The 18351-nt window shown below is 38.5% G+C and overlaps 1 pseudogene; it reads left to right on the top strand.

Moving 5' to 3' along the window:
* The first annotated feature begins 4062 nt into the window (after window positions 1–4062).
* On the top strand, window positions 4063–18078 carry LOC128647412 (serine/threonine-protein kinase Nek9-like; annotated as a pseudogene).
* The last annotated feature ends 273 nt before the right edge of the window (window positions 18079–18351 follow it).

Below are 18351 nucleotides of genomic sequence, written 5' to 3'. Positions count from 1 at the left end.
GATAGACAGAGGATCTCAATGGCAGTCTGGGTGAGCAGGGTGCTAAGTACCGGGCACAGTGGATTGAAATGTATGGATTTAAGCTCCTGATTGTTTTCTCCAGCATAACACCACTGGATTGGTAAGCCACTTTATTTTTTTTTTATTGTTTTGCTATATACATTACAATAATGCTTATTTGCATAATTAAAAAATATATAATCACTAATCAACAACATATTAATTCAGGGAAATGCACAACATCTAAGGAAAGGTTTAATTTATCCAGGATTGCTCTGCAGAGGTGCTGAAGGGATTACTACTGTCTGCTTTTTTTTTTTGTAATCTCAATTCATCTGGACATATTTTCTTTTGATATCTATATCATGCTTTAGCTAAATACATGATCATGCCATGCAACAGTTGGGCAGGCAGTCAGTGCTTTCTCTATCCAGCATCTGTTTGTGCTCATGAACTCTCTTACAGCAGCTACTGAGATCCAAGATCTTGCAAGGAGGACACACTACTTGACTGTCCCTTTAAGAGGTGGTTGCTGTTTCTTCCTCTCTAGATCTTTCCTGATATGGATATGTCCTTATATAACATCCTCCAACAAGATATTATCATGATATGTCTCTATGCTTAGTAGTTGTACAAATATTTTTCAAATTGAAATTCAAACAATTGATATGATATTTTTTCAATAGTTTTGCTATAGTATACCATATTAACCTCCAAGGTCTTGTAAAGCTGATGGGTAAGGTCCAAAAGCGGCCTTAATATGTTTGGGAGGTCAAAAACTGAGCTTTTTTGTCTTATATTTATTTTTGTAGTTCAGGTACTGACAGAGCATCATCTATATATTTGATTTACATGGTATATGATGACATTTTAGATATCTACCAATGTTAATATATACTTGTAAATTTGTTTCACCATTGGGGGATAGATGCTACTTTGATATTTTTTAGTTTTATCTATAATGTCTGTGCTGTATTTTATTTTTCATATACAACTGATCAACGTTGGTAGTAGAAGTCTATGTAATCTGCTTTGTTTATATATACCTGTACTTTTTTTTTGCATTACCTCTCAATAAAAATATTAAAAAAGAAAAAAAAGTACTTGACCTGCTAGAAAAAAACAACATACTTGAGTCACACATTAAAATTGCGCTGAAATTAAAGTGAATGAAAATGAGTAAAACAGCTTCAACACAGGGGTTTGAAGTAGCTCAGCAGTGAAATGGTTAAACAAGTTAAGTTGTGTTCTGGCTATCCTGAATGTGTGCTCTGGGGGAATACAGGGAATTTAGACAAAATCTCTGGCAGTGTTAAACTGGGTATTTATCCTCTGATCTCTTAACACCTTTACAGTTTCATCAACATTTCACCGGGGAGAGACCACATTGATCCTTTTTTAACATATCAAAATGCATTTAAGAAGAACACAGTGGCCTTTTCAGATAAAAGGTCAATACCTTAGGGCTTTTACATCACAAAAATGACTGACACAAAGTCAATATAAAAATAGCACTATAAAAGGAACACACTAAAATGCATCATTCATTCAGATTAGCAGATATTTTTTTTTTTTGTGTTGGAAACGGCAGCACTTACTGATTCATTGTATTCTAGGGGCTGTTTTCTTTTGACATTTAACTCTCTTGCATTCATTTTGTTACAGTTCCACCAATATTTAGTAATTATTCCAATACCACCATTTTTTCTGATGGGCAAAATATACTTTTCCTTAACTTAAATTGAATTGTCAAGACTGTAAGAAAAAAAATACAACATGCAATCATAAAATACAAAACTTAAAAAGCTCAGCACCTTGTGTAAAGGAACATGGGAGTCAAAATTAAAGTTCATGATTCAGATTAATCTTACCAGTGAATTAAATATGTTTCCAATTTACTTCTATTATTATTATTATTTTTATTATTATAACTGCTATTATTACAATTTACCTCTTTTTCTTGGTTTCCTTATTTGAAACTCTTGGGTAGATTTATCATACCAATTATTCAGACATGATTTGATTCACTATAGTGAATCATGTCCGCTCTGCATCGCTAAATGGCGACAGCATACGCTGTCGGCATTTAACATTGCACAAACATTTCTGGTGAAATGCTTGTGCAATGCCGCCCCCTGCACATTTGCGGCCAATCAGCTGCTAACAGGGGGTGTCAATCATCCCGATCGTATCTGAAAGGTGGAGGACGAGTTAAAGGACCAGTCAACACAGTCGATTTGCATAATCAACAAATGCAAGATAACAAGACAATGCAATAGCACTTAGTCTGAACTTCAAATGAGTAGTAGATTTTTTTCTTCTGACAATTTTAAAAGTTATGTCTTTTTCCACTCCCCCTGTACCATGTAACAGCCATCAGCCAATAACAAATGCATACACGTACCATGTGACAGCCATCAGCCATTCAGAAATGCATACACACTTTTTCTTGCACATGCTCAGTAGGAGCTGGTGACTAAAAAAGTTTCAATATAAAAAGACTGTGCACATTTAGTTAATGGAAGTAAATTGGAAAGTTGTTTAAAATGGCATGCTCTATCTGAATAATTAAAGTTTAATTTTGATTGAGTGTACCTTTAAGGAGCAGCAGTCCTAAGATCGCTGCTTCTTAAATCCTGTTTCCAGGGAATGGGCATGACCCTTTTGCTACTCTTGGCCAGTATCGGCATTGGATCATGGCATCTGTGAAGGCTAGAGAGCCGCATACAAGACGTACGGTACATAGTTTCCTTTTGTCAGCTTGTATCCGTTGGTCTGTTAGGAGATTATTTTGTTTATAGACGCTCACGAGTGTGGGCTTGCGCTCATTGGTTGACAAGCACCAGGATGGGCAGTTCTGCTGAGCAAACCTAAGTCTTTCCGTATTGGGTACTCTAGAGGTGTCCACATATCTGGTGCTGCTGTGGAACTAGGAGGAGTGGTTCAAGTGACCAATGGGGTTGTGGTATTTATGGCTATAGGTTTTGACACTTTGTCTTGTCTCTGGTTGATATACTTGGTATTTAATGTCAGTCTTAGTGTGCAGCTCTTGGGACATAGTCCATGATTTACTAGGCTTATATACATATGTGGGTACAAGGGAAAACAGCGCTCAAAAATTCATTATCTAAAACATAAAACATTAAAAATGATAAATATTAAAAGAATGATAAATAAATATTAAAAGAATATAAAATCAGTGAATCAACAAGTGCAATATAATGCAAAATAGTGCGCTCAATTATTTTCTTGTAATGAGAATCCCCTTACCAGAATTTACCTCAATCTAATGAGGTAAGTAGCCGCACTGCAAGTGGTAATAGGGTATTGGTACAGGTATGTCCGGTATGTCAAGGGATGTCTTTATGATCTCATCCACCTTTTGGGGTATGTAGTAATGGAATAATTCACATCCAGTTGTTTCCTCTCAGGATATTCAAATATGCCATCCACCTTTTGGAGTATGTAGCTTTAAACTTCAGTTTGCCTCCTCACAGGGAGATGAGTCCATGAAAGAGAAGAATCACATATAGTGTAATACCGTTTTTAATGTACAATTACAAACAAAACAAACAATCATTAAACTCACATGAAGTAACCTCAAACAGTGTGAGGTATGTTTATAGCATAGAGATAAGTGACTCCATTCGGTTTAGATGCAGAGAACAGTATGGCAAAAGTTCCATAGTCCGCATAAGACAGAAAGTGATGTAATACAGATAATCTGGTAACAGATACCCAATAATAACGTAGAGTTAAAATAAGTTCAAATAAGTTCAATCAAGTAACAAAATACCCAATACCCAATACATCATCTTTTATTAAACTGATCACACAACTCTCCAATATTGAAGCTACAGACCTATTAGTGACTCTTGACGTCTTTAGTCTGTATACAGTGATCCCACAGGACCTTGGGATTGCTATTGTTAGGAGATGTCTAAGATGCATCCCGTATGTGGGGCCAACTAAAGATGTGCTGATCGAGTTGCTCCAGATTGTCTATCGAAAAACTACTTTCTCTTTGAGAAGACCTTTTACTTACAGATTGCTGGAACAGCGATGGGGTCCAATGTGGCCCCGTCACTAGCAAATTTGTTCATGGCGGACTATGAGACTAACATGATGCAGGTTTTTACCAACAAACAGATCAAGTTTTATTGTCGATTTATTGATGACCTGTTTCTAGTTTGGGACGGGGATGAGCAAACTCTTGCATTATGGGTCATTCACCTGAATGTTAGCAACAGTACCATCAGATTTCAACACAGTGCCAATAAGGAGACCATTGATTACCTGGACGTCAGGGTGTTCAAAGATGACAACAGACTTGGCACTACAGTACACTCTTCAGGAAAAGTACCAATAGGAACTCTATCCTTCGGGCAGACAGCTGCCATCCACCCTCATTAATCCGCAACATCCCGAAAGCTCAGTTTTAGAGAGTGATCAGAAACAATACCGATCAACAGAAGTGTACAGTACAGCTTGATGAGATGACAGAGATGTTCAGGAAGAGGGGCTACAAGATGGCACAACTTAATAAATGCAAACAGAGTGCACTTGATTGAAGATTGAAATTGAACACACCAAGATTGATGACCAGCAACGACTGACCTTCGTTACATCCTATACGCCTGATAAAAGTTGAATTGTTAAGGCTGTACGTGATGAATGGAAACTTAACCAGTCCGATCCAAATCTCCAATTCCACCAATAGGTTACACCGAGGGTTGCATATAAAAGAGGATGCAACCTATGGAATCTACTTGTGAAGACTGATATACCAGTTGAAGACAGCTCCCGTACTTGGTTAAAGAAGAAGAAGGGCTGTTTCTGGTGCACAAGCTGTGTGACATACAACATTATGATGACGGGATCAGATAGATACATTTCTCACCTGCAAGACAGTGTTCATCATCTACCTTCTCCACTGTCCATGTGGCAAGTTTTACACTGGAAAAACCAGCAATGGTGCACGTACGAGGATGGCCAATCACCGATCAGCAATACGACTAGCATTGCAGACTGGCAAGACAGATCAACCAGTGGCACGGCACTTCCTTGAGGCTAAACACACAGTTAAGGATCTTAGATTTCGTATCATCGACCATGTCCCCCCAAGGAGTAGAGGAGGAAATAGGGACAAAATACTGCTTCAAAAAGAACTGGGAACGTTGCCACCTAAAGGGTTGAATATTAACATAGGGTGGCAATGCTACCTATAATTCTATGGCCACCACTCATCTTTCGCATGAGGGTCCATGATACATGAGACACAATGGAGCAATGGGAATCCTGATTCTATATATGCTCTTATAAATAAGAGTCCTGATTTATTACTATTAGTAACCTCATGGTGTAATTCTTTAAACACATGTATATATGTGCTATTATGCTCTAAAGCTATATTTGGTTGTTAGTTACAGTAGATTTAATTTTGATACAGGCTTTGAGTTACAGTCTTTTTCTTTTGGTCTTTGTTTTTATTTATACAAAAAATGATTTGTGTTTTTAATTTTCATATTTATGTGTTCATTTTTTCACATTGTAAAGTTTGGATATATTTCCCTTGAGCTGCATATGATACTGATGTTTTTATGACTGAATTTGTGTTGTATGTGCATATTATTTGTATTCTGGTCTAGTTTTAATTATATCATTTTGAGTGTGTACATATGCTGGACTATTGACATAGTTACACTTTGGGGTTAAGGCTCTACCTGTATATTATGATGGAGAAATTCCACACCCAGTGCGCAGGTAGGTACGATTCTGGATTTGGACTATTGCCGGTGATGCTTTTTATTGGAGTGGATTTGAAGAAAGTTAGTGCTCTTAGGATAGTGATGATTGGCTCACTATAAGGACCTTTTGCAACACCAACATGTCCAGGCATGTAGATCAGGTTTAGGATATTCAACAGGGAGATAATTACCATAGAGACCGCTAACCCCCTGTCTGCCCATGTTAGATACACTTAATATAATGCAGCAATAACACTACAGCATAGACTTTGACTTAGGCACGTTATATGTTTGGTATGTTTACGCACTTGGAGTCTTTGTAAGCCTTATTGATAGTTAGAATTGATGGTATGTGTCTGTCGGTTCTGTTTGTGTTTTAAGTACGGCTTGACACTTCTACTGCTGTTTATGTTTAGAGCCATGTTCCCTTGGTTACGGATGACCGTAATGGGCGTGACCCTTTTGCTACTCTTGGCCAGTATCGGCATTGGATCATGGCATCTGTGAAGGCTAGAGAGCCGCATACAAGACGTATGGTACATAGTTTTCTTTTGTCAGCTAGTATCCATTGGTCAGTTAGGAGATTATTTTGTTTATAGACGTTCACGAGTGTGGGCATAGGCTTATTGTTTGACAAGCACCAGGATGGGCGGTCCTGCTGATAAAAAATAAGTCTTTCCGTATTGGATACTCTAGAGGTGTGTTTTGTGTCTGCATATCTGATGCTGCTGTGGTACTAGGAGGATTGGTTCAAGTGACCAATAGGGTATTTATGGCTATAGATTTTGATACTTTGGCCCCAACTTATCAAGCCGGCGAATTTCTTGCATTCGACGGCACCAATACGCTCGCCTAAGTTCGCCTAACATCGCTTCCGCGGACCTGAATATGTTCACCAAAATTATCAAGAAAGCTGTCAAAAAGCTGCGCACCAAGTACGGAGCGATGAGCAGAGGACTGTTGTTAACTAACAGTCATCGATCTCGCTGCTCTTCGGCTTATTCGCAGCTTTCTTGGTACCCTGTCACTAAACACCCACACTAAACTAAACTGTTTACCCCCTATACCGCCGCTCCCGGACCCCCCGCAACTAAATAAAGTTATTTACCCCTAAAACGCCGCTCCCGGAGCCCACCACAACTCTAATAAAGTGTTTAACCCCTAAACCGCCGCTTCCGGAGCACACCGCCACCTACATTATATGTATTAACTCCTAAACCGCCGCTCCCGGATCCCGCCGCAACTAAATAAAATGTTTAACCCCTAAACCACCACTCACAGACCCCGCCACCACCTACATTAAATTTATTAACCCCTAATCTGACCCCCCTACACCGCTGCCACCTACATAAAATGTATTAACCCCTAATCTGACCCCCCTACACCGCCACCACCTACATTAAATTTATTAACCCCTAATCTCCCGCCCCCAACATCGCCGCCAATATATTAAATTTATTAGCCCCTAAACCTAAGTCTAACGCTAACTCTAACACCCCCTAACTTAAATATAATTTAAATTAATGTAAATAAATATTCCTTCCTATCATTAACTAAATTATTCCTATTTAAAACTAAATACTTACATATAAAATAAACCCCAAGATAGCTACAATATAACTAATAATTACATTGTAGCTATTTCAGGATATATGTTTTTTTTTTACAGGCAAGTTTGTATTTATTTTAACTAGGTACAATAGTTATTAAATAGTTATTAACTATTTAATAACTACCTAGCTAAAATAAATACAAAAGTACCTGTAAAATAAATCCTAACCTAAGTTACAATTACACCTACACTACACTATCATTAAATTAATTCCCTAAGTTAAAATAAATTAATTACAATTAAATAAAATTAACTAAGGTACAAAAAACAAACAAACACTAAATTACAGAAAATAATAAAATAATTACAAGTTTTTTAAACTAATTACACCTACTCTAATCCCCCTAATAAAATAAAAAGCCCCCCAAAATAATAAAAATCCCTACCCTACACTAAATTACAAATAGCCCTTAAAAGGGCCTTTTGCGGGGCATTGATCCAAAGTAATCAGCTCTATTACCTGTAAAAAAAAAAATACAATACCCCCAACATTACAACCCACACACCCAACCCTACTCTAAAACCCACCCAATCCCCCCTTAATAAAACCTAACACTACCCCCTTGAAGATCACCCTATCTTGAGATGTCTTCACCCAGCCGGGCACAAGTGGTCCTCCAGAGGGGCAGAAGTCTTCATCCGATCCGGGCAGAAGAGGACCTCCAGAGGGGCAGAAGTCTTCATCCAGGTGGCATCTTCTATCTTCATCCATCCAGAGCGGAGCGGGTCCATCTTGAAGACATCCGACGCGGAGCATCCATCCAGACCAACGACTACCCGACGAATGAATATTCCTTTAAATGACGTCATCCAAGATGGCGTCCCTTGAATTCCGATTGGCTGATGCAATAGGAAAATGCAATCAGCCAATAGGATTGAGCTTGCATTCTATTGGCTGATTGGAACAGCCAATAGAATTCAAGCTCAATCCTATTGGCTGATTGCATCAGCCAATAGGATTTTTCCTACCTTAATTCCGATTGGCTGATATAATTCTATCAGCCAATCGAAATTCAAGGGACGCCATCTTGGATGACGTCATTTAAAGGAATATTCATTTATTCTGGATGGATGCTCTGCGTCGGATGTCTTCAAGCTGGACCCGCTCCGCTCTGGATGGATGAAGATAGAAGATGCCGCCTGGATGAAGACTTCTGCCCGTCTGGAGGTCCTCTTCTGCCCGGATAGGATGAAGACTTCGGACCGTCTGGAGGACCACTTGTGCCCGGTTGGGTGAAGACGTCTCAAGGTAGGGTGATCTTCAAGGGGGTAGTGTTTTATTAAGGAGGGATTTGGTGGGTTTTAGAGTAGGGTTGGGTGTGTGGGTGGTGGGTTGTAATGTTGGGGGGGTATTGTATTTTTTTTTTTACAGGTAATAGAGCTGATTACTTTGGGGCAATGCCCAGCAAAAGGCCCTTTTAAGGGCTATTTGTAATTTAGTGTAGGGTAGGGATTTTTATTATTTTGGGGTGCTTTTTTATTTTATTAGCGGGATTAGATTAGGTGTAATTAGTTTAAAAAACTTGTAATTATTTTATTATTTTCTGTAATTTAGTGGTTTTTTTTTGTACTTTAGTTAATTTTATTTAATTGTAATTAATTTATTTTAATTTAGGGAATTAATTTAATGATAGTGTAGTGTTAGGTGTAATTGTAACTTAGGTTAGGTTTATTTTACAGGTACTTTTGTATTTATTTTAGCTAGGTAGTTATTAAATAGTCAATAACTATTTAATAACTATTGTACCTAGCTAAAATAAATACAAACTTGCCTGTAAAATAAAAATAAACCCTGAGATAGCTACAATGTAATTATTAGTTATATTGTAGCTATCTCGGGGTTTATTTTATAGGTAAGTATTTAGTTTTAATTAGGAATAATTTATTTCATGATAGGAATATTTATTTAGATTAATTAAAATTATATTTAAGTTAGGGGGTGTTAGGGTTAGGGTTAGACTTAGGTTTAGGGGTTAATAAATTTAATATAGTGGCGGCGACGTTGGGGGCAGGAGATTAGGGGTTAATAAATTTAATGTAGGTGGCGGCGGTGTAGGGGGGTCAGATTAGGGGTTAATAAATTTAATGTAGGTGGCGGCGGGGTCCATGAGTGGCGGTTTAGGGGTTAAACATTTTATTTAGTTGCGGCGGGGTCCGGGAGCGGAGGTTTATGGGTTAAACAATTTATTTAGGTGCGTCGGTGTAGTGGGGGCAGATTAGGGGTTAATAAGTATAATGTAGGTGGCGGCGGTGTAGGGGGGTCTTATTAGGGGTGTTTAGACTCGGGGTGCATGTTAGGGTGTTAGGTGTAGAAACTACCATAGAAATCAATTTGATATTGGGCAGCAGCGAACATGAGCTTTCGCTGCTGTCAGACTCCCATTGATTCCTATGGCATCCGCTGCCTCCAGGGCGGCGGATTGAAAACCAGGTACGCTGGGCCTGAAAAGTGGCGAGCGTACCTGCTAGTTATTTGATAACTAGCAAAAGTGGTCAGATTGTGCCGAACTTGTGTTCGGAACATCTGTAGTGACGTAAGCATCGATCTGTGTCGGACTGAGTCCGGCGGATCGTATGTTACGTCACTATATTCTACTTTTGCCGGTTTGTAGGGTTTGATAACTACGGCGAATCAAGCTCGCACAAATACGCTGCGGAATTCCAGCATATTTGTGGTTGACAGCTTGATAAATAGAGGCCTTTGTGTTTTCTCTAGATGATATACTTGGTATTTAATGTCGGTCTTAGGGCTCGATTTATCAAGCCCCTACGCCTGCAAGTTCTCACAAGAACTTGCTCACCGTAATTTATCAAGCAGCGGTCACCAGACCGCTGCTTCCCTAAGCTCTTCGCCACCTCTAAGGTGGCAAAATTCAATCTCCGCGGTCGAGTATGACCGAGGAGATTGACAGCTCCTGCCCGCGCTTGATTGGCTGTGCGCGTGCATGGGGCGGGATTGCATGCAAGCGCAAAATTGCGCTCATGTGCAATGTTTATTACCTGCGGGTAATTTTGCCCCCCCGCCACATGCGAGCTGAGGCATACAGGGGCGCGTATACGTGCACCTGTACGCCTCAGCTTTGATAAATCTAGCCCTTAGTGTGCAGCTCGATGGACATAGTCCATGATTTACTGGGCTTATATACATTTACACTATATGATGTTTTATCACACATGCTGTTTGTTTATTATATTTTGCACATGCTCTGTTGTAACCTTTTGCACACGCTGGTTTCTGATTGGAATACTGTAGTGGGAGGGCTAAACAGGCCTTAAAAGTTTGTTTTGTACACTGTTTGTCAGAGAAAGGGGTTCTTTTACCCCTGTCACTGGAATGAATGTCACTTGGATTCACAGTTGACTAAAGTCCAGAGAGTACTTTATTTGTGTTTACTAGACTTGTACTTTTTAATAAAACCCTGGCAGTTGTTGACCTTTTTGGCGAGAGTACAACCACATTGTTGTTTCATTTAGTATTTAAGTATTTTACTGTATATGTACAGTATATGTAGGAATCTAAATATACCTATACCTTTATGTATATATATATATATATATATATATATATATATATATACAGTGTATTCCTTTTCATATAGAGGTATATAGGTATAGATATGTATTTTACATGAACAGTATCGAGTATGCTCGTTGGACAGTCCTTATACTTTTTAACCAGTAAAATGCTGTCCTTGCCTCTAAAGCAGTTTGTCTTCCCTATGTTTGTACAGTTCAAGGAAGCTCCTCTGATTTTGCTCCAGGTTTCCTTCACTGTCGAATTGTTGTGAACTGATGGAATCGGCATCAAATGTCTATGATTCCTACATAAACATTGCCCATCATTGGTTTGAACTACATATAATCTTGGAGATTATTGTTGGATAACTGTCCCTTCAGTATTCTAGTTGTTTGAACCTTGTACTCGTACAGTAGTTTGTACCTGAAGATTCTTCTTTGCAGCTTGGTGGTAGTATGCCTTTTTTCAATTTGGTTTCTATTACATGTTTTTGTGGGAACCTTTTCCAAGGTTTCAAAACTGGTAGTTGTGTGACTATCTGTCTGCCAAACAATAATTCTGCTGGTGACTTCCCACATTATAAGGGAGTAGCTCTATAGCTAAGAAGAGCCAGACATGGAACCTCCTCTGCTTCTGTTGCTTTATGCAGTATGTTTTTCACTATCTTTTCTCCAGCTTCTGCTAATCCATTTGCTTGTGGATATCCCGGGCTGGATGTTCGATGTTCAAATTCATAGGTACTGACAAAACCCCTAAATTCTCTACAGTTGAATTGAGGACCATTGTCTGATAATATTATTCTTGGAATGCCATGTCTCGACAAAATTGCTTTTACTTTTTTGATCACTGTACTTGCTGACTCATCCTCCAATAATGTTATCTCTGGGTAATTAGAGAAGTAATCCATTACTAAGATATAATGCTGATTTTGGAAAACAAACAAGTCCATTCCTAACTTTTCCCAGGGTGCCAAATGAAAGTCTGTATCTAGTATATTCTCTTAAGGGAAATGAGGTCTGAATTTTTGGCAAGTCTGGCATTTAGTGATCATTGTCCCAATGTTTTCATTTATGTTTGGCCAGTACAAAATGACTCTAGCTCGTCTTTTTGTCTTTTCTATACCTGTCTTTTCTGTATTTGACTTTGCAAACTCGCTGGTACAATAAACTTTTGTCCTTTCAAAAGTACCCCTTTTATCAAAGAAAGTTCAGAAATATATGGTATATACAGTGATGGCATTAGTGTTTTAGATTTGCCACTAGAAAGTGCTTTCTTTACTTGACTTATAAGAGCATCTGTTTCTGTAGCCTGTTCAATTGCTGCCCACATTGCATGGCTAAACGGGCCTGTCTTCAAGATCAGATTGCCATGAACAGTGACGTCTTTCTGCAACTGTAAGTCCTCATTGTTAAATGGTAAGTAAGCTAGTGACAGAGCATCTGCTACCACCAACTCCTTGCCAGATATAATGTCCAAAGTGAAGTCATACCTTTGAAGTCTCAGCAACAAGCATTGAGTTCTTGGAGGTGCATCTATCAAGCCCTATTGGTAGATGTAAATCAGTTTGTGCAGAAAATACTCTCCAATACAAATAAACATGATTTTTTTCGCATCCGTAAACTAGTCCCAGTGTTTCCTTTTCAATTTGTTCATATGATTTTTCTGTATCCGTCACTGCCCTAGATGCATAAGCCACACGCGAGCCTTGATTTTGAAATAGAACTGCTCCCAATCCATTCTGTGACGCATCAGTTGACAGCTTTGTTTTTGCTGTTGGATCAAAGAATTGCAGAGTTGGTGCAGTAGTAAGCATTTCCTTCAAAAATTTCCATTGTTTCTGGTGATTCTCTGACCATTCCCAGGCATAGTTTTTATTTTTTTAGTAGTTGTCACATTAGTGCTGTTTTGTCTGGTAAGTTAGGTATGAACTTGCCAAGGTAATTCATTATTCCTAGTAAGCATTGTATATCTTGCTTATTTTCTGGCTGTGGCATTTTTGTAATTGCCTTAATTTTTTTCATGTCTGGTAAAACACCACCTCCAGTGAGTTGTTCTCCTAAATATTGAATTGAAGTTTTTCTGAATTGAAACGTTGTCTTATTGAACTTCAAATTATTGTGCCCGGTATTCGTTCAAGAAGTTGCTGTATGGTACTATGAAACACTTCTGGCGCTGAACACAAGCAGAATGGTAGTCATTTGTAACAATACCTCCCATAAGGAGTATTGAAAGTGCAGAGTTTCATGCTTTCCTCCTCCAGTGGAATCTGCCAAAATCCTGATGATGCATCCAGTTTGCTGAATACAGTTGCTCCACTTAGCTCTCCAAGCAATTCTGGTTTTGTTGGTAAGTGGAAGTGTTCTCTTAAGATGCTTTTATTCAGTTCCTTGGGATCAATACAGATTCTGAGACCCCCATCCGGTTTTTACACCAACACCATAGAATGAACCCATTCAGTAGGTGTCTTGATTTTCTTTATAATATCTTTTTCCTCCATCCTGGCAAGTTCCCGTTTAAGATGATTATTTAGAGCAACTGGAACATTTTGTATGGCATGCACTACTGGACAAGAACCTTCTTTTAATTGTATTTTATGTTGCATTGGAAGACATTAGATTCCTTCAAATACTTCAGCATAGTCTGCTATTAAATTTTCTATGTCCTCTTCTTTATTTGTTCCATTAATTGCATTTACCCTTTGAATCAGGCCCAATGTTTCACACATTTGAAGATCCAGTAGAGCTGGTTTGTTTCCTGGAACTACCAATATGTTCATTTTATGTGTTTGATTTCCATATCCAGGAACACACTGCACTTGCCAAGTACTAAGATAAAATTCCCATTATATGTCCTTAGTTTAACTGACCTTTTCAGAAGTTCTGGTTTGTTATTCAGTTGGTGATACTTGCTCTCAGGCATCAAATTAACTTCAACTTAACTTAACTTTAACTGCAACGATATCTACTTTGTAAGCAATATTAGTGTCATTTGTAATAGCTTCAATGACCCACTCCTTATCTGTAGCTTTGGTTAAGTCAAATATTCCAATAAAGAATGCTTCACTTTCTGACTGGTCAACAATTTGAACTGTTTTTTTTAGCTTTACAAATCTTGTGAAAGTGATTCCTTTTTCCATATTTTCTGAAGATTTGCTCATAAGCAGGACATTGTCTTATACCATGCTGTTTTCCACATCTGGTACATAGCCAGTCTGTTACAGGCTGTGAATTTGCTGTTTGTGTGATAAAACTTTTCCCTTTCATTTTATTTTCATAATGTGGATTCACTTTGGTTTTCCCCCCTGTAACTGCTATTAGAACAACCTGATAATCATCTCTTTCTTCATCTGTAAATGTGAAGGTGTTGAATACATCTATTGCTGCTGATCCTTCTACAGTCAGAAAAAGTGCAATCTTTTGTTCATCATCTTGCTCCTGAGCTCCTATAGCTCTATCATATAGCTGGAATCTTTCTTAAACCTCTGCCATGCATCTTCCATATTACCAGTCATTTTCAATTCTGGTGGAGGATTTAACTTTTCCATCTTAATGTTACTAATTCTAGATTTATTTTGTTGTGAGTTATGCAGTATTAATATAAGACTGTAGTGCTGTTGGAATCACAGTCAATTGTATATGTTATGATGCACTTACACAGTTCATGAGAAAAAGCTATAATCACTCTGCCAGAGCCTTGAATCACACTATTTCAATTTGCTGCATTTCTTATGGATTCCTTAGAAGATTTCTAGTGACAGGGTACCAAGAAAACTGTAAAAAAGCAGAAGAGCAGCGAGATCGATGACTGTTAGTTAACAACAGTCCACTGCTCATCGTCCCGTACTTGGTGCGCGACTTTTTGACAGCTTTTTTGGTAACTTTGGAGAACGTATTCAGTTCTGCAGCAGCGATTTTAGGCGAACTTAGTTGAGCGTATTGGTGCCGTCGAATGCAAGAAAGTCGACTGCTTGATAAGAAGACGCCTATATGTTTAGATATAAAGTAACATTTATGTGCATCTCCTGCTCTATAGAACGTTTATTAATAAACTTATCCCAAACTTGGAGATCACTTAATGTTGGTTACAATTCAATATGTGTGTGATAGTGACAGGATGAATAAAACTAAAAACTCAAAGAGTGATTGTGAAAATTACAAAAGGTGCTGTATGAAAACATTTCTCATGTGTTTGTATAGAAAGAAGGGACATTTACCCAAGTGAAACATTTAATAGCGATAATATTACATGGATACATGAAATTACTGGTTGAAAGTGTAATACTTTACAGTCTGATAAAGACTTGTGAGGAATCAATTTTCTTCAAACAGTGTTATGTATCAGATATGAAAAGTGTCAAATAAATTTAATTGTTCAATGTGAGGTAATAAATGTGACTATTTATGGTGCCTTGTGTGATGACAGCACAGAATAAGTGTCTCCTTTGGATGATCTTGTTGTTATTAGAATAGATGCTGATCTATTGATATAGTAACTTTATAACTGAATTTTTAACTATTCACAACTGAGTATATTTTTTCTAAGTTTGACATTCTAAAATTTACAATACTTATATACTGATCTTTAGAGTGTATTAAAAATGGAATATTTATAAGGAGTGAATCTGTTCTTTATTGTTTTGATTACAAAAAATGAGCAAAATTATTTTGTTCATTTAAGCCAAAAGGATGTACAATATTTAATAGAAAAATCCATCGACTTTCTGTTCTGAGGAGAATTTTCTCTAGATCACCGCCTCTAATTCCTAACTTGACTTTCTGGATGCCAAAACATTTGAGGTCTGACTGTTTTGAATTGTGTTTGTTAAAAAAATGTCTGGCTACAGATGTCAGTTGTTTCCCCGCTTGTAAGTCTTTGGATGCATTTTTAATGTTCCTGAGATGCTCTTGGAGTCTTGTTCTTATTTTTCTTGTTGTCATGCCAATGTAGATTTTATCACATTTGCATTCTAGTGCATAAATGACCCCCTCTGTCTGACAATTGATGTGTGCATTAATTGTGTGATATTGTTTGAAATGATCTTGTATTTCATGTAATTTTACCATGTAACTACATGTATTGCAAGTCCCACATTTAAAAGAGCCATGTGAGAATGCACTGGCTGTTTTCGAGCCTTCTAAGTGACTTGCACTTACTAAGTCTTTCAAATTTCGGGTCCTTCTGTAACCTGATTTTACTTTGTCTCCCAAGATCTGTGCCAAAATCGGATCTGTTTTAAGAATGTGTCAATTCTCTTGTAAGATTTTGGAGATGTGAGGGTTTGCTGGATTATAGGTTGAAATAAACCTAATCTGTTCTTTATTGGACTTCAGTTTTTTCTTGAATAGTTCTTGTCTGTTGGTGGATTTAGCGCTGAAGTCAGCTTTTTATAGCTCTTTTACTGTAGCCTCTGAGGCGTAATCTTTCTGTCAGTTCTTTAGCTCTCAAAGTGTAATTCTGATCAGAAAAACAATTTCTTCTCATTCTTAAGAATTCTCCAGTAGGTAAGGCTTTGATAGTATTAGGTGCATGTGCACTGGAGCTATGTAGTACACTGTTGGTGGCTGTATGTTTTCTGTGGACATCTGTAGATAATCTCCCATCATTAGTTTTACTGATTTCAAGATACAAGAAGTTAACTTTGTCTTGGCTTGCTTCATATGTTAGGTTTATGTTCAAGTGATTTGTATTCAAGATCTTTAAAGATGCTGATGTGAAAGTTTGATGCTACAAACCCTTTGAACCTAAGTGGGAAAATTGTGCAAGGAAACTGGTCGGTGGAACTGGACAGCAGTGTCTACTCTCAGGAGATAATCAGTATAGTTAAAACAAGTTTGGAATTAGGAACCAGAAAAGAGACCGGCTGCTTATGAGGCCTTAGAGATGTCCCTGCTTATTCCCCAGAGATGGGAAATGGACAAGAAGGTGATGATGCTTAACAAAATTAACAAAAGGCCCAAGCCTACTGTGGTTACTGAAGTCGCCATTGTTGAGTGCTTCACAGAGCAGTGAGGTTTATGTATGGGGGGGGGAGGGGGCAGAAAGTCCACTTCTCAGAAGCAGGACTTTTTAAAGAGGGGTTGCTGGGCTTGTCAGGTGTGTGCCAGAGATGTTTACTTTGCTGGGGTGACTGCGGAAAAGGAGCTGTACACATGACTGAACATGCAGGGCAGATCAAAGCTTCATATAGGCCACACAAATTGCAGTTCATACTGACAGCCCAAGCACAAGGAAAAGCTGCAAAAGTAAGCCATGCAACAAGTCAGCTGTGGGCCTGACTTCACAGTGAGTATCACAGAAGAGGATCATCTGTACTCATTTAGATCAGATTTTATGGTTGCCTTTGGGTAAATCAATCTGTAGGTTCAGAGGCTCTTGAGCCAATGTTGGTGGATTTTTGCCTCAATGAGTTGCTGTTAACGTCATGGTGCTGACACACTACAAGTGTGTATTCTTGGAGATGTGGAGAGTAGGGTCACCTGGATCTAGATTCTGAGGATGATGTGTACTTCTCTCAGAAGGTGGAAGTTCAGAATGGTCTTTGCATTGTCAGTGTTTGCAGAGTTTCCTTTTTTACACCATCTAGCCTTTGGTTTCAATGAGCATAACAAACTGGATCTAAACCAGTGGACAGCAGTGATCATTAACTACAAGGCATTTCATGAGATCCCTTATCCACATCCCTGACACTTGCTGAGCAGATATCCTTCTAAAAGATTCTCAGCATCTCCCCAGGATAGACCCATACAATGATTATTGATGAGTGGGGATGGCTTTTGACCTTTTACCCCAATAACTGTGGACAGCTAGGAGTTAGAGACTATAGGGACCATCATGACATCAATCTTTTTTTGGGGCCTCTTTGGGGAAAACAGCTCATCCGGGTATCTTGTGACGATGAGTTTACCCTTGCAGTTATTGATGACAATAACACATTTGCTTGGGGAAATGGTTAAAACTGGCGACTAGTGATAGCTCCAAATAAGCATCCTCCAGAATCTGATATCTGCACTTCATGGCCTCATCCAATATTTGGATCCCTGCACCACATAATAGGTCTTTCCTGCTGTAGTTGGAACACCATCTTGAGAAGTTCCACATTTCAAAATAAACCAAACAAAGTGTCCTTTCCATTGAAATGCTTTCTCAGAGCTGATCACCAGGGTGGGGGTGGTGGCTCCATGGGAGGAGAATACGATAGCTAGAATTCCTAAGTGCACAGCAGCCACCCTGCTAAACATGAATGAATTACAGAGGCCCTATATAGCACACAACCATGTAACAGGGAATTTACCCCATTTGCATCAGAACCCGGGATAACAAGCTCCATGCTAGAATAAAGAGTGATGCCCAAATAGCACCCTATACTATGCACGAAGTATGGAGCACACAGCACTGGCCTGGTACATCAGCAATGTGAAAGATACCTTTGTCCTACAACAGCTTGGAATGTGAAATGGGTTCACAGCTATAGCACA

Source organism: Bombina bombina, chromosome 2 (genome assembly GCF_027579735.1).
Source record: "Bombina bombina isolate aBomBom1 chromosome 2, aBomBom1.pri, whole genome shotgun sequence".
NCBI lineage: Eukaryota > Metazoa > Chordata > Amphibia > Anura > Bombinatoridae > Bombina > Bombina bombina.
Note: the sequence above shows the minus strand (reverse complement) of the source record. Positions and strands in the feature narration are given on the sequence as shown.